Consider the following 14,403-nt stretch of genomic DNA (forward strand, 5'->3'; position numbering starts at 1 on the left):
GCCCACCCCTAGTATGATGTTCATAAATTTCTTCTTTTCTTGAATAGTCCACTTTTTCTATTTGTCCACTTGAAATATGTGTTTCATCTTCTAAAGTAATTTATTTTTGTTCTACATTTACAATTTTATAGTAAATATTGTTTTGCACCAGATATAATGTAGCCTTTTGGACTTTCGTAACATGTACTAATTCTTGCCATATTTTCTGACTCTTTGTGGGTACAACATTATCAAGATTGACTACTGGTTCAGTATCCTCTCTTTCTACACCAACAGTTTCAAAATGTTTCTTAAAATCTAAAGGTGAATACACAACTCTTCATTTTAATCCTCTTTGTAGATCTGTTGGAGTCAGCTTACCTGTTTTAGGCTGCATACAAAATATAGCCTGAAAAGGGGCACAGATTGTATTAGGATGGCCTCATATATATTTAAATCTGAAAGTTTAGGAGGTATAGCAACTAATTCTAAATCATTATGGACAGTTCTAGCTGGCATTTTGTTGTTTTCTAATTTATTGTAACAATATTTACAAATACATTGTACAGTACGTAACTCAAAACGACCTTCCACAAACATATAAGGAGAAAATTCTTTCTATTTATCATTGTTTTCCTTTTCACTTTTTAAAAACGCATCTACATTCCTAGTTTGAATGTTTTAATGACTACGTCGAAAACAAATACAAACATAGTTGGGATGTTCACCAGAAACTACTTTAAACTTTGTGTTTTATTTTACAAAGTTAACATCAGTACTATCTTCCATCTCTTCTTCAACAAGTACATTGATCAAACTCATATTTTCTGTACACTCCTCTTGACTAGCAAAGAAACGTAACTCTATATCATCACAAACTTGTTTTACATCCAACACTGAACCATGCAAAAGAGCTGTACTATTTTCATTTAGACATAATGCAGGAGTTTTCACTTAGTATAATCTTCTAACTAACTTTCGCATTTCGGAAGGATGTACTTCTGACATTGTTAAATGACTTTGACACACTTTCCTAGAAAGACAAGCCAGAGAATGACCTTGCAACCCTGTATTTTTTCTCACTTTGGAAAGATCTAGTTCTTGTAATATCTTACTCTTCTTTTTCACAGTTTTTGTTCAATATTGTCTTTGGAAATTTTGTAAAATACCAATAGATTGTTGACGTATACTACCCATACTACTGCAAACACTGGAGCCTGGGTACGTCTCCCTTGAAGTTCTTGAGCTATTACTTGTTCAACATTTCTAGGAACTATCTTTTCTTTTTCAATTGGAGAGACATTTTTCACTTCATAAGAACGACCACAGGTATCAACTGCATGCAGTAATCTATTTGGTTCAAAATAACAAAACATTGTATCATAAAAGGTCCATGAGGTGTGCTGCACTGAGTTAGAGGTACCTGAAGCACAAAGTGTGTGTGCACCCTGCGATGATGCTATAATTGATATCAAAAAAGTTCTTGAAGCAAGGATACTAAAAGGATATTATCTAAGTTTTAGGGACGTTGTAGTTAATTGCCTACTCCACTCTGTAAGTACTGACTGAAAATTCAATTTTAATTGTGAGCCCTGATGATCGAAGTGTAGACATGAGGCATCGGTGAGCAAGTACGCACAGCCTCGTGGTGTTGAATAGAGCTGCACAGTATTGGAAATTCAGCGTGAGTGCAACCAGCGATGATAAGTGGTGCACTGAGTTAGTGGCAGCTAAAGCAACCAGCGTATGGACACCCTGCGTTGATGCGTGGTCCAGACGGTCCGCACTGGGAGCAATGTCTTTTGTCTATTGAATTCTGCCTTAATAAGGCCACGTGGCGATGACTTATGGTGCACTGAGTTAGTAGTACCTTTGTCGCTCAGCGTGTACATACCCTGCAATGATGCGTGGTCCAGGGGGTCCGCAATCGGAGCATTGTCTTTTGTCTATTGCAACCTGCATCAATAAGGCCATGTGGCGATGACTTACGGTGCAATGAGTTAGTGGCACCTCAAGCACCCAGCGTGCGTGCACCCTGCGATGATACGTGACACAGACGGGCCCATCTGGGAGAAATGTCTTTTGTCTATTGAATTCTGCCTCAATAAGGCCACGTGGCGATGACTTATGGTGCAGTGAGTTAGAGGCACCTCAAGTACTCAGTGTGATCGCAGCCTGCGATGATGCTATAATTGATATCAAAAAAGTTCTTGAAGAAAGGATACTAAAAGGATATTATGTAGGTTTTAGGGACGTTGTAGTTAGTTGCCTACTCCACTCTGTAAGTACTGACTGAAAATTCAATTTTAATTGTGAGCCCTGATGATCACAGTGTAGACAGGAGGCAGCGATGAGCAAGGGCGCACAGCCATGTGGAGTTGAGTAGAGCTGCACAGTAGTGGAAATTCAGCGTGTGTGCACTGAATTAGTGGCAGCTGAAGCAACCAGCGTATGGGCACCCTGCGATGATGTGTGGTCCAGACGGGCCGCACTGGGAGCAATGTGTTTTGTTTATTGAATTCTGCCATAATAAGGCCACGTGGCAATGACTTATGGTGCAGTGAGTTAGTGGCACCTCAAAAACTCAGCGTGCGTGCACCCTGCGATGATGCGTGGTCCAGACGGGCCCCACTTGTAGCAATAGGTCTTGCGTACTGGACTGCATCATCTACAATCGCCATTCCATCTGAAATGTGAGGCCTGCTGTCCGCAGTGTAGGTCGAAGGCAGTAGTCGGTACAGACATAAGTCTGTGATTCTGGGTTCGCAGGGGGCCTGTGTCGAGGAGGCCCGGGGTCATGGCAGCAGCCACGTGGCAGGGTGAGGCCTGCCACTCTGGCAGACTCGTTGGCCTTCACCCAAGTGAACCACGCCCAGAGCCCTGGCTTATTTATTCATTCTCCAACGCTGGAGTGGCATACGTTGGACCAGCCGACTGCATTTCCGCTTGCAGGGAGGGACAACACAGCTACATGACCGAGATCTTCCCCACTGCCTGAGGTGACATGGTTGTGCCGATTGTCCACAACACTACAAGCATCAGCAGTATATGTGCACATGCAGAGGTCTGTGCTCTGCATAGTGAGATCTGTCCAGCACATCACCGCTACTCTTGGTATTGTGTGCATTATTATTATTGATGGGTGAATTGCATCCTTCACACACACTTGGTTGCCATATCTGTCAACATTCAAGTATTGTATGGCTGAGGGACCATGCGCTTTTTGAAAGGTCCGCTGCCCTGTTCTGCGCTGCCTCAGTGGTAGTAGGGAGGGGGGTTGGTCCGGGGGGCGACGTCCTGAGGCCGGTGGCAGTGGGAGTTGTGGCCTTCATGGGTGTCTGAGCTGCATGATCAGTAACTCTATGACATGTCTTGGTCTTCAGATGTGATTCTGGGTTGGGCTCCCTTTCACACTGTAGGTAGTCGTCCTGGTTTATACCAGTAAAAGGTAAATGTTAGATTCCTACAGCTAACGCGGCTTATTGCCTGTTTTTGGATCGCACCCCAGATTTGCCTGCTCATTGAAAATATCGGGAAGTGGTGTTTTTGTATTGTTTTTTCACGGGAATGTCTACTCTGCATATTTTTACCGTTAGTTGTTGCTCTCATTTGTGGCGATTTTTTTTTGTGGAAGCTATTGCTGGAAAACTGGGGATATCGCCTGGTTTCACTAGGTTGCGAATGGAGTGATAATTTAAAATCACTGAAAAAACTATAGGTTTAAAGAAGATTATAATTAGAAATTAGCATTTAAAAAAACATTGAAATTCACAGAAAAAACTGGTTTCAGGGACGTTATATAGTTACGAATTAGCATTTAAAAAACCTTTGAAATTCACTGAAAAAATCATAGGTTTCAGGGACGTTATAGTTAGTTGGACATTTCACTCATACAAAACCATTGAAATGCCGCCGTTATAGTTAGTTGAGCTAACTATAACTCGTGCCCCCGCAATGCACTGCTGATGATGTCACATATTACATCATTCATGACATGGTCAGTGGCATCACTGATGAAATTGTGGAAAAGTAAATTTTGCCATGTTCTGTGTCCCTACGCGTCCTCCATCATATGTTATCTGTGCATGATTAATATGCATATGTTATTCCCCATGTTCGATTAAAGACGCAATTATAGTTGTGTCCACCTTTTGTATGTCAGTTTCCAGTTCTCGTGAATACTACGAATATCAGGCCTATGTAAAGCTACGTTGCCACGTTTCTCAGTGTGCACGTTATTCCATTGTAAAATCTCCGTTTCTAGGCCTCAAAAGGGCCTGGACACCAGATTCAGCTCCTGTCCCCTGAAGCCTCGCTGAGGAGCGATACAGCCCCCGCCTGTATCCTCGACCCTTCACTTACTTCCTGCCTCGCAGTGCCCGGTTCAGCCTGGCTCTGCCTCTGAGTCTGCCAAGAGTATGTTATGATTCGAGTTATCAGTACAGCCCTCCTTCTCTGCATTCCTAAAGCTACTGAATCGCATCAATAGTTTCCGTCATTGTCTAGCCTCTACGTCTCCATGTAAGAGAAATACTGCATTTAATGATCATTTAATATTCTTCATCACGCACTACATGTAGAATAATGCATGCTCCAGTCTTAGAGTCTGTTCGCCTTTACCCCGATAACATTTGGATTCTATCAACATGTTCTCTAAACATCAGATACTAGATACTGCTTAGGTACATGTCGCCCTGACTCTCCAGACTTCAGTCTCTGCTCCTAGCACAGAGTTCATAGCCCCCAGCTTCTCCTAGTAACACGTCATTGCCAGTTTGCGCGCACCATCAGGTTAGAGGTCCCGGCTCCTTAGGTAGCCCCCTCCATGGTTTCCACCCCATTCATGACATATTCTGTTACGTTTGCATCACATGTCTATGTATACGCCCTGTTACACCTCTTTTCACCCTTATCTTTCGCGACTGCTACGCGTCACGCTTATTGCTCTTCCCACTGCTACGCCTATTGCGATGTAATGCTATGTGTTTGCGTTATGTATATATGCTCATGTACTGTTATTAAAAAGTTATCCTTCCTTCCGCCGATTCCGATCCTGACCCCGGCAGCGCTGCCAGGGCTTGCCATCCTATTCCTGTGCAGGTTGTCCTGTCCCTGTCTTTATGCTGTATTAAACCTGCAAAACTCCTACTACCTCGAATCTTGACTCTTATTTATTGAGCTATCTGTTATTCATTTATGCATTCAAAAAGAGAGGTATTATTTATTTATTTACCACATAATGGCGCCCGAATAGGGACTTGCCCTTTCCCCACGCGTCGGTGAAGCCACGCCGACCCCCTGACCCTCTGCAGTCGTGACGGAACTCTTCTGCGCACCGGCAGATATTTCTGCTTCAAGTATCCCTCAGGCCCACGGAGGAGACGGAGGAGGCGGTCCAGCATCCAGACGAGACGGTGGAGGAACGCGGCGAGTCCCGACCAGAGCCCAAGCCGAGAGTCCAAGGTCCGAGGTATCCGGAGGCCCACCTGTAACAGAAGTCCGAAGTTCGTCCGTCCGGCGTCCAAGCAGTCCCGTCCAGTCTGAGGCCTTCCGTTCTTACTGCCCGGTGAGTACCATTACTGGGGTAGTATCTAGACAGGGTCAATTTAATTGACTCTGGTCCGTGGGTTGGTGGTACACAAGCCCACAAACGAAGTGTCCACTCCGGTGGATACGGGTCCTGACGTGTCTCTGTATGAGACCGGTAAGTTTCGTACTGTTTCAGCAGTGCATCTAGTTTCTGTTCTAGTCAGTTCTGTTTCTCGAGAAAATTCATGTATTCTGTTTTCCGTATTCCAGGTAGTATTCTGTTCGAACTGTTATTCTGAATGTTCTTCATGTATCTTGATGTCGTGGAATGAGTGTGAAGTAGTTATCGTGTTTATTGTGTATCGGATTGTGTCCAGATTATAGTTCAGTCATGCCGCTCTTTTCAAAACTACGTCAGTTGAGAACTAGAAAAGGTCTGCTAGAAGCAGCAGTTCCTGTCCCGCCTAGGGACAGTCCAGGTCATTTTATGTATCAGAAGCATGGCATAAGCGCCATATTGTATCTAGATTTATGGGTCGAGTATACCAAACAGTTAGAGGAAAAGTATAGATGGCCTGTGTCAGGCACATGGGATGCCGAGTGCATCATGATAGTAGAAGAAGCATTATGGAAAAAGAAAGCCAGACAGTCACAGAAAGATGCCATCGAGTTATGGCGCAAAGAATCTCATAAAAGAACCGAAAAAGAAATCAGAAAGTCAGAATTAAGTAGAGAATCCTTGGAACGAGCCCAAGAAAGGGAATTAATCGAGATTGGTGAACGAGTTAAAACCGAACAGTCAGACAGACAGAGGCATGCTCTTATTAAGGGTATGTATCCTCTTCTTGCCGAGGGCCTGCCAAAAGCGACCCCGGAGGCATCCAGTAACTTTCCACCACCATTAGTTCCGACCAAGCTACGTCACAAACAGACCGCAGCTGATATTTTCATTTCGTCCTATTTGGACGACACAGTCCCAGAATATGCAAATCCTGTTCGCGCTCCGCCAGTCCCTGTAAATCAGGCACTCCCCGTTTCTCCAGACACCGGGGTACCCCTTGCAGTACCTGCTACGGTCCCCCAGGTCCAGCCCGCCATACCAGTTCAGCCCGCATTTCAATTTCCTGCCACACTAGTACGAAGAGGATCAGTCGACGATTCTAGTTTAGGGGCCGCAGGAGGAGGTCCTCCTCAGACCCCGCCGCCACATAAGCGTTTAACGTCAGCCGAATTACATGCACAAGCGTCACAGCGTACGCCCAGACATCAGTCTGTAGCAGAAATAAGAAAAGCCCTTAATGAATGCGGCTATGATCCAGTCCCAGGCGAGGATAATATGGTTTTATATTCATCACGTGTAAGAAAGGTGGCTGAGTATCTAGTCACCCTACCGAATATGAAAGAAGATCTAGACAGAATATATCGTTTCATCCGTACAGGGGATGATCCAGAAAGCATTGGCGAAGTCATGTCTCAAAGGAAAGCCGAGATCCAGCTCATGATACTAAAGTTTTTGATTAATTGTTTAATAAGAGAACAAGATTACCCGTCCAAAGATCAAGCCGAAATGAGAACCCTGACAAAGTGGAGTGATAATATAGCCGAGGGTAAGCACAGGACCATCAGTGCTATGGAAAGTATGTACAAGAAAATCCGTAAAGAAATAATAAAGTTACACGAACAGCGTAAAGCAGCACAAGTAAGCGAGAAAGAAAGTAACTCTGATACTGAAGAGGTAGACGACGAGAATCCCGCCAGAAGAGCGTATGTAGGAAAATCTAGATTTCCAGATCGCCATTTACGCCTAGAACACAAGTCAACTTTCCATCATCCAGCACCAGAACAAGGTTCTCTAGAACAAGTGTTTCAAGCTACCGATCACATTCTGAAATCACGAATCGGTTACAGTGAGTTAAGTACTATGCATGAACAAGAACTAGCCCGATCAGCAGTCCGATGGACTACTGATTCTACCACTTTTCCAGACGAAATAGTGGCACAAATGTTTCTGAAAATGCCCCCAGCCGAGCAACGACTGGCGGGTATGTATATGATTCAGCACCTCATTACATTGTATGAGGGTCAGCACTCTGATCCAGGCCCGTTACATGATATCCTGAACGAGTTACTCCAGTATAGATGGAAAGGTTTAGGTACCGATTTAATTAGTGTCATTCTAGAACAGCGTCACAAATATAGAACGTTTTTGAACCCGCATTTTGTTCATGTCTCACCCCCAGAAAGTAAACCATTTTACATGGAGAGACAGAATCCGTTAAGAGAAGTCCACCCAGTTAGAGGAACGGGTGGCGAACTAGAACGAGTGTTTGTTTACACTCCGATCACAAAGATGGAACTCTTAGAGATGAAAAAATTAATTCCCTGTCACGATAAAGATCCAGCAGGGTTCCATCGAGAATTAAAAGACATGCTCCGTATGGGAGAATACACGTATCCAGATATAATTATAATGTTAAAGGTTCTGCTGCCCGCAGGGGTGTATGAAAAGCTCAAGGAAAAAGAATGGGAGGTGGGAGAGAAAAAGATCGATTGGGCAGTTCTAGAAGCTGAAGATAAGGCACGAGTACCAGGTACCGGTCTTGGAGCGAAATGTAAAGAATTACCTGAATTATTGATTCAAGTTTTACCCAGATTGTTAACAACGAAAAAGGAAGACTGGGATGCAATCTCAGCCTGTAAACAGAAACAAGACGAAGACATTAGTGATTTTTATTCTAGATTTGAGAAATGTTTTAGCATCAACAGTGGCCTCAAGACAAGTAGTGAGTCATACCCTCACCTTTTTGTTACTAAATTAGTCGAGAATTCAAGTCCACCAATTAAAAATCGAGTTTTGAAAGTCGAAAGTACCTGGCAAGCTAATACCCCGTCCCAGATGTTACAGATGCTCCAATATCACCAGAATAGAATCAGGGAAGAGCAAGAACACGAGAGAAAGCGTATGAAAGACACAAAAATGAAAGTACTAGTTGCACAATCTGTTCCTCAAGACAGTCAGAAGAGGGGTCCGAATCAAGCCAGTCATCCTGCAGCTCCCGTTAAAGGGAACTGCAATTATTGTAAACAGCCAGGTCATTTTATAAACGAGTGTGCAGTTCTGAAACACAACATAGCTACTGGTAAGACTAAAGAAAGACCACGTCCGCCTAGACAAGAACAAGTTTCACAGATTCCTCAGCCACAGAATGCACCACAGACAGTTACAGCACCGCAGCCCATCGCTGCAACACAGCACGTTACACAGCAGATGTACCAGTATGCACAGTCTGAGTATCCAGAGTATCAGCCATATTCATGAAACAGCCTAGAGAGGGAGGTAGGCTTGCCTCTCATCGAGATACCTGTAGATCAAGAAGGTCCCTATGTTCACAGTCAAGTATTAGGGAAAGACAGAAAGTTTTTGATTGATACAGGGGCAAGTAGGACCACAATTAGCCACGCCGAAGTTCCAGGGGCTCCGCTCTCAGGCTCAAGAAATGTTTCCCTTGGATTTTCAGGAAAACCCATTGTAAATGAAATATCAAAGCCAGTTACTCTAGAAGTAGGTCCATTGTCCCGTACTACCGATCTGTTACTTACTAAGTCATGTCCAGAGAATCTATTAGGTATTAAAACACTGAAAGAGTTAGGTGCAGTTATATGCTGTTCCCCAGAGGGAATACGATTGTTCCTGCGTGACTTTAAGGGTCACTATGTATTACGAGATTTTGATCCCAGATTGTCCAATGTTCCGCAGCATCTATGGGCGCAAGGTCCAACTGATGTTGGTTATATGCAAATCACACCCCATCGTGTGACTCTCAAGCCAGGTGTAGTGTTACCACGAATCAGACAGTATAGATTACCACCGGAGGCTGTAGCAGCCTTATCCAAAATTATTGACGAGCTCATCGCTCAAGGAGTGGTTGTAGAAACTGACTCCAATGTATGCAATTCTCCGATCATTCCAGTCATGAAACGTACTGATCCAAATGCACCCCCAGTATATCGATTAGTGATTGACCTACGAGAGCTTAATAAATGTATTATTCCCCAGTACCCAGTTGTCCCAGATATCTCTTCCCTATTGACAGCCATTGATTCAGAAGCCTCATTTTTTTACAGTCATAGACCTCAAGAATGCATTTTTTAGTGTCCCCATTCATCCAGACAGCCAGTTCCTTTTCGGATTTTGTTTAAATGGAAGGAGCTATATGTTCACACGAGCTCCTCAAGGTTTCACAGAAAGTCCTAGTATTTACAGTCAAGCACTTAAGAGACAACTAGACAACATTCACATGCCAACTGACACTGCCCTGCTCCAGTATGTCGATGATCTACTGGTCACAGCCCGTTCTGAACGTGCTTGCGAGCGAGCATCCCTCACAGTTCTGTATTTCCTAGCCGAGATGGGGCACAAGGTGTCCCCTTCGAAGCTTCAATTCTGTGTCCAGCAAGTGGTATACTTAGGACACTTACTGTCCAAGAGGGGTAGGCAGTTGACACCTGACCGTATCCAGTTAATAGCGAGTCTTCCTCAGCCCAAGACCCAGAAGGAGGTACGTGCTTTTATCGGCCTCACTTCTTACTGCCGACAATGGATTCCTCAGTATGCATTTCTAGCCAAGCCACTGATACAGTTAACGACACAGGAGGCAGCCGTATCGACTGTCCTCCCTTGGACATCTGAACATACACTCAGTTTCAATGAGTTAAAGAAAGCCCTATGTCAAGCTCCAGTTCTAGCTACACCAAACTACAGTAAGCCTTTTACACTTTTCGTCACAGAACGCGAAGGTACAGCATTATCTGTTCTCACACAAGATCAAGCAGGACAATACAAGCCTTGTGCTTATTTTTCGAGCACATTAGATCCTGTAGCCCAGGCTCTCCCTGCGTGCCTCAAGTCAGTTGCAGCCACAGCACTAGCTATCAGACAAAGTGATTCCATAGTATTAGGACACTCCCTGACAGTACAAGTTCCACACTCCGTGGAAGTTCTTTTAAACCGAACACAAACTCAGCACTTGACAATTGCACGTTTAACAGGTTATGAATTGACACTGTTCCAGCCACACATAGAAATCAGACGCTGCAACATCCTGAACCCTGCTACACTGTTACCATCAGTTACTTTAAGTCCGGACACACACGACTGTGTGGAAGTAGTTAATATTACGACAAAGCCAAGACAAGATCTGACAGATATTCCGTTACCAGATCCCGACCTGACACTTTATGTGGATGGTTCATGTATGAGAACAAGTACAGGAGAACTAGTCGCCGCGTATGCAGTGACTACCGACACCGAAGTTATTAAGACACACCGTATTGACACCCTGTCCGCTCAAGCAGCAGAGCTAGTTGCTCTGACACAAGCCTGCATACACGCTAAGAACCGGAAAGTTAATGTTTACACAGATTCACGCTACGCATTTGGAGTCGTACACGACTTTGGAGTGCTCTGGCAGGAGAGAGGTTTCATGACTTCTCATGGAACCAAGATTCAGCATGGTCTCCTTATTCAAGCTCTGTTAGATGCCATACATTTACCGACATCCATTGCTATCATGAAATGCAAGGCACACACGAAAGTTACTGACATTATTTCCCAGGGTAACGATCTAGCAGATCGCACAGCCAAGCTTACAGCACAGACTCCAGACATTCCAGTTAATATGACACACACTCCAGATCCGACTACATGTATGACAGTTAAGGACCCTACTCAAGATGTCATAGATATCCAGTTACATGCTACTCCCGAAGAAATCAAGAAATGGTCCGAACAAGGAGGGGTCCAGACAGATCAAGGATGGTTAACGAAAGGAAAAGCCACTTGGTTTCTCCCCGACTCTATGGTTCAAGTCATTATCAATACCGCACATAGTCCAGCACATTTAGGAGAAAAAGCTATGTTAGACAGTATCCAGAACATTTGGTTCAACAAGCATTTACGAGCTGCAGCCAAGCAGAAAGTCCGTACCTGTATGATATGTTGTCAGTTTAATCCAGGTAAAAGTGTCCCGGTGGAACAAGGTGGATTCCAACCTCCTGACCACCCTTTTGAAGTCCTCCAGATGGATTATATTCAGATGGAGCGATGTCGAGGTTTCAAGTATGTCCTTGTAGTTGTATGCGCTTTGTCCAGGTGGACAGAAGCATATCCAGTCCCAGATTACACAGCCGCGACCACTGCCAAGCAGTTGGTTCGTGAGTTCTTCCCCCGTTATGGACTCCCTAGGGTCGTATATTCTGATAACGGCCAGCCATTCTCCTCAGAGTTAATGAAGCATGTTTCCCTTCTGTTAGGGTACCAGTGGAAGTTCCATTGTGTACGCCATCCTGAAGCAGCAGGTCTCGTAGAGAGACATAACCAGACCCTGAAAATCCGCATCGCCAAAGTATGTAAAGAGAAAGGTGTGGACTGGCTAGTAGCTCTGCCAGTCGCTTTGTTCTATATGCGCATGGTCGCACATTCCAGATCAGGTCTGTCCCCGTATGAGGTCATTTTCGGCCGCCCCCCTAACATGTGGGGTACACCCAGACCCCGAAGTATTACCGATGTTTCAAGTAATATGCTGACAGATTACCTAGCTTCCTTGATGTCTGCCCTCAACTCTTGTCGTTCACAGGTTGCCGCCGCATTTCCAGACAATACCGAGGTGGCACCGCATGAAATCGTTCCAGGATCCATGGTCCTGGTGCGAAATTTTGACCGCTCAAGTCCGCTGGAGCCTCGCTGGAAGGAGCCCCGACAGGTCCTCCTCGCCACACGTACAGCCGTGAAGTTGGAGGGACGCAAAGGCTGGGTGCATCTTTCACATATAAAGAAGTTTTATGGACTGAAACCGGTCTCAAAGAACATTTCCCAGGATTCGAAGGATTACCAAAGTACTATTCTTAAGGACTGTCCCGCAAAGAACAATGATACTGCACCCTCCCTGTTAGAGAAAACTCCACAGCAGGAGTATAAGTTGAAACTCCGGTCTAGTAAAATAAGTCAGCCAGTTTGATTGTCTAAGTCCTCCCCTAGGTGAAACGGTTAGACTGTTTCTGACATGTATAAAATAGACCCCCATAGTGAGAGAGTTAGTCAAAACTCAATCCGATGTATCGTTTTTCTATGTTTCATATTATTTCTCAGCATTATGATTTCCTGCACCAGTTATGCATTTTACCTGTATTTTCCAGTTTCTCATGAAAATAAGTCTGCTAATGTTACGGTGGAACACACGTTTAGTGATCTGCCTCCTCATGAACTCTCTTACCGCCTCGCTATGCGAAATAATTCTTTCATCCGCATGTTACATTATTCACACCAGACCAGCAATGCCACTAATTGTTGGGTGTGTGGTCGACTCCCCCCTTTTCAGACACCGAAGGGAGTTCTGCCACTCTTTCCTTATCCTTTTTCACATAATGGTTCGTGTGGAGCATGGTCCACGTTAACGTCATCCTCAACAGATATGTCTTTTCTTAACAGTACATGTTTTCCAGACAAGCAAGGTCTCCCCCACAGAACCGGGTTAGATCTACAAAATGAAGTGTATAATTTAGGTAATTATTCTTCGAATTTCATGGTCCTGAATGTTCAGTCTGATACTACTCCAGACTTACCTGCAATTTCAGTACTACCAGTCAAAGGCGAATTATGTGTCCGAAATAATGGTTCTACACACGTAGGACATAGTGATTGTACTACTATTGTCAAGTATAGTGACAGTGGGAAATCTATTTTCAAAGCTTCACGTCATTCTTATTTTATTTGTGGTCAGACCGCATATGTTCGTCTGCCCCTCGATTGGGAGGGAACCTGTTACATTGCCTTCCTACTGCCACCGGTTTTTCTAGCCCCACCCGACTACCATAGGAATTCCCACCTAGTACATACTAGACACAAGAGAAACCTCCCGATTGTCGATTATACTGAAACTGCTCTAGAACAATATATAGATATCAATAAAGGTGTCTTCCCTTATTTAGGTACAGTTGTGAATAGTAAACTGATACGTAGGTTAACCAGAACCCTTGAAGCAGTAGTAATTGAGACTACTTCTGCTCTAAGTAATTTAACCGAAGAACAATCCTTTATGAGAATTGTCGTGCTCCAGAATCGTCTCGTCCTTGACGTCATATTGGCCGATAGGGGCGGGGCCTGTAGAGTCATCGGATCTAGTTGCTGCATTTTCATTCCAAATAACGCGCCGTCTGTTTATTCAGCTATAACCAGACTTCATAAAATTGCCCATCTGTTACACCAAAATCCAGGCACCTGGACATGGTCCGGTTGGTTCTGGAATATAATTTCCGCCTGGGGATGGAAAGTCTTGTCCTTTCTAGGTATTGCAGTAGCGATCATATTTAGCTGCTGCCTCTGTATACAATGTGGCCCTGCGATTTGCGGCATTTGTGCTACCTCTTGTATTCCTAGTCCCAAGCCCCGTTCTAAAACCCGTTCCCAGAAAATTCGAGACGAGCAAATGATACTGTATGAAATGATAGATGGTATCATGAATATTGATGTTTCCTGAAGGAAACGTAGTGACAAGGAGGGAATGTGGAAAAGTAAATTTTGCCATGTTCTGTGTCCCTACGCGTCCTCCATCATATGTTATCTGTGCATGATTAATATGCATATGTTATTCCCCATGTTCGATTAAAGACGCAATTATAGTTGTGTCCACCTTTTGTATGTCAGTTTCCAGTTCTCGTGAATACTACGAATATCAGGCCTATGTAAAGCTACGTTGCCACGTTTCTCAGTGTGCACGTTATTCCATTGTAAAATCTCCGTTTCTAGGCCTCAAAAGGGCCTGGACACCAGATTCAGCTCCTGTCCCCTGAAGCCTCGCTGAGGAGCGATACAGCCCCCGCCTGTATCCTCGACCCTTC

The sequence above is a fragment of the Lissotriton helveticus genome, chromosome 7 (assembly GCF_964261635.1).
Source record: "Lissotriton helveticus chromosome 7, aLisHel1.1, whole genome shotgun sequence".
Classification (NCBI taxonomy): domain Eukaryota; kingdom Metazoa; phylum Chordata; class Amphibia; order Caudata; family Salamandridae; genus Lissotriton; species Lissotriton helveticus.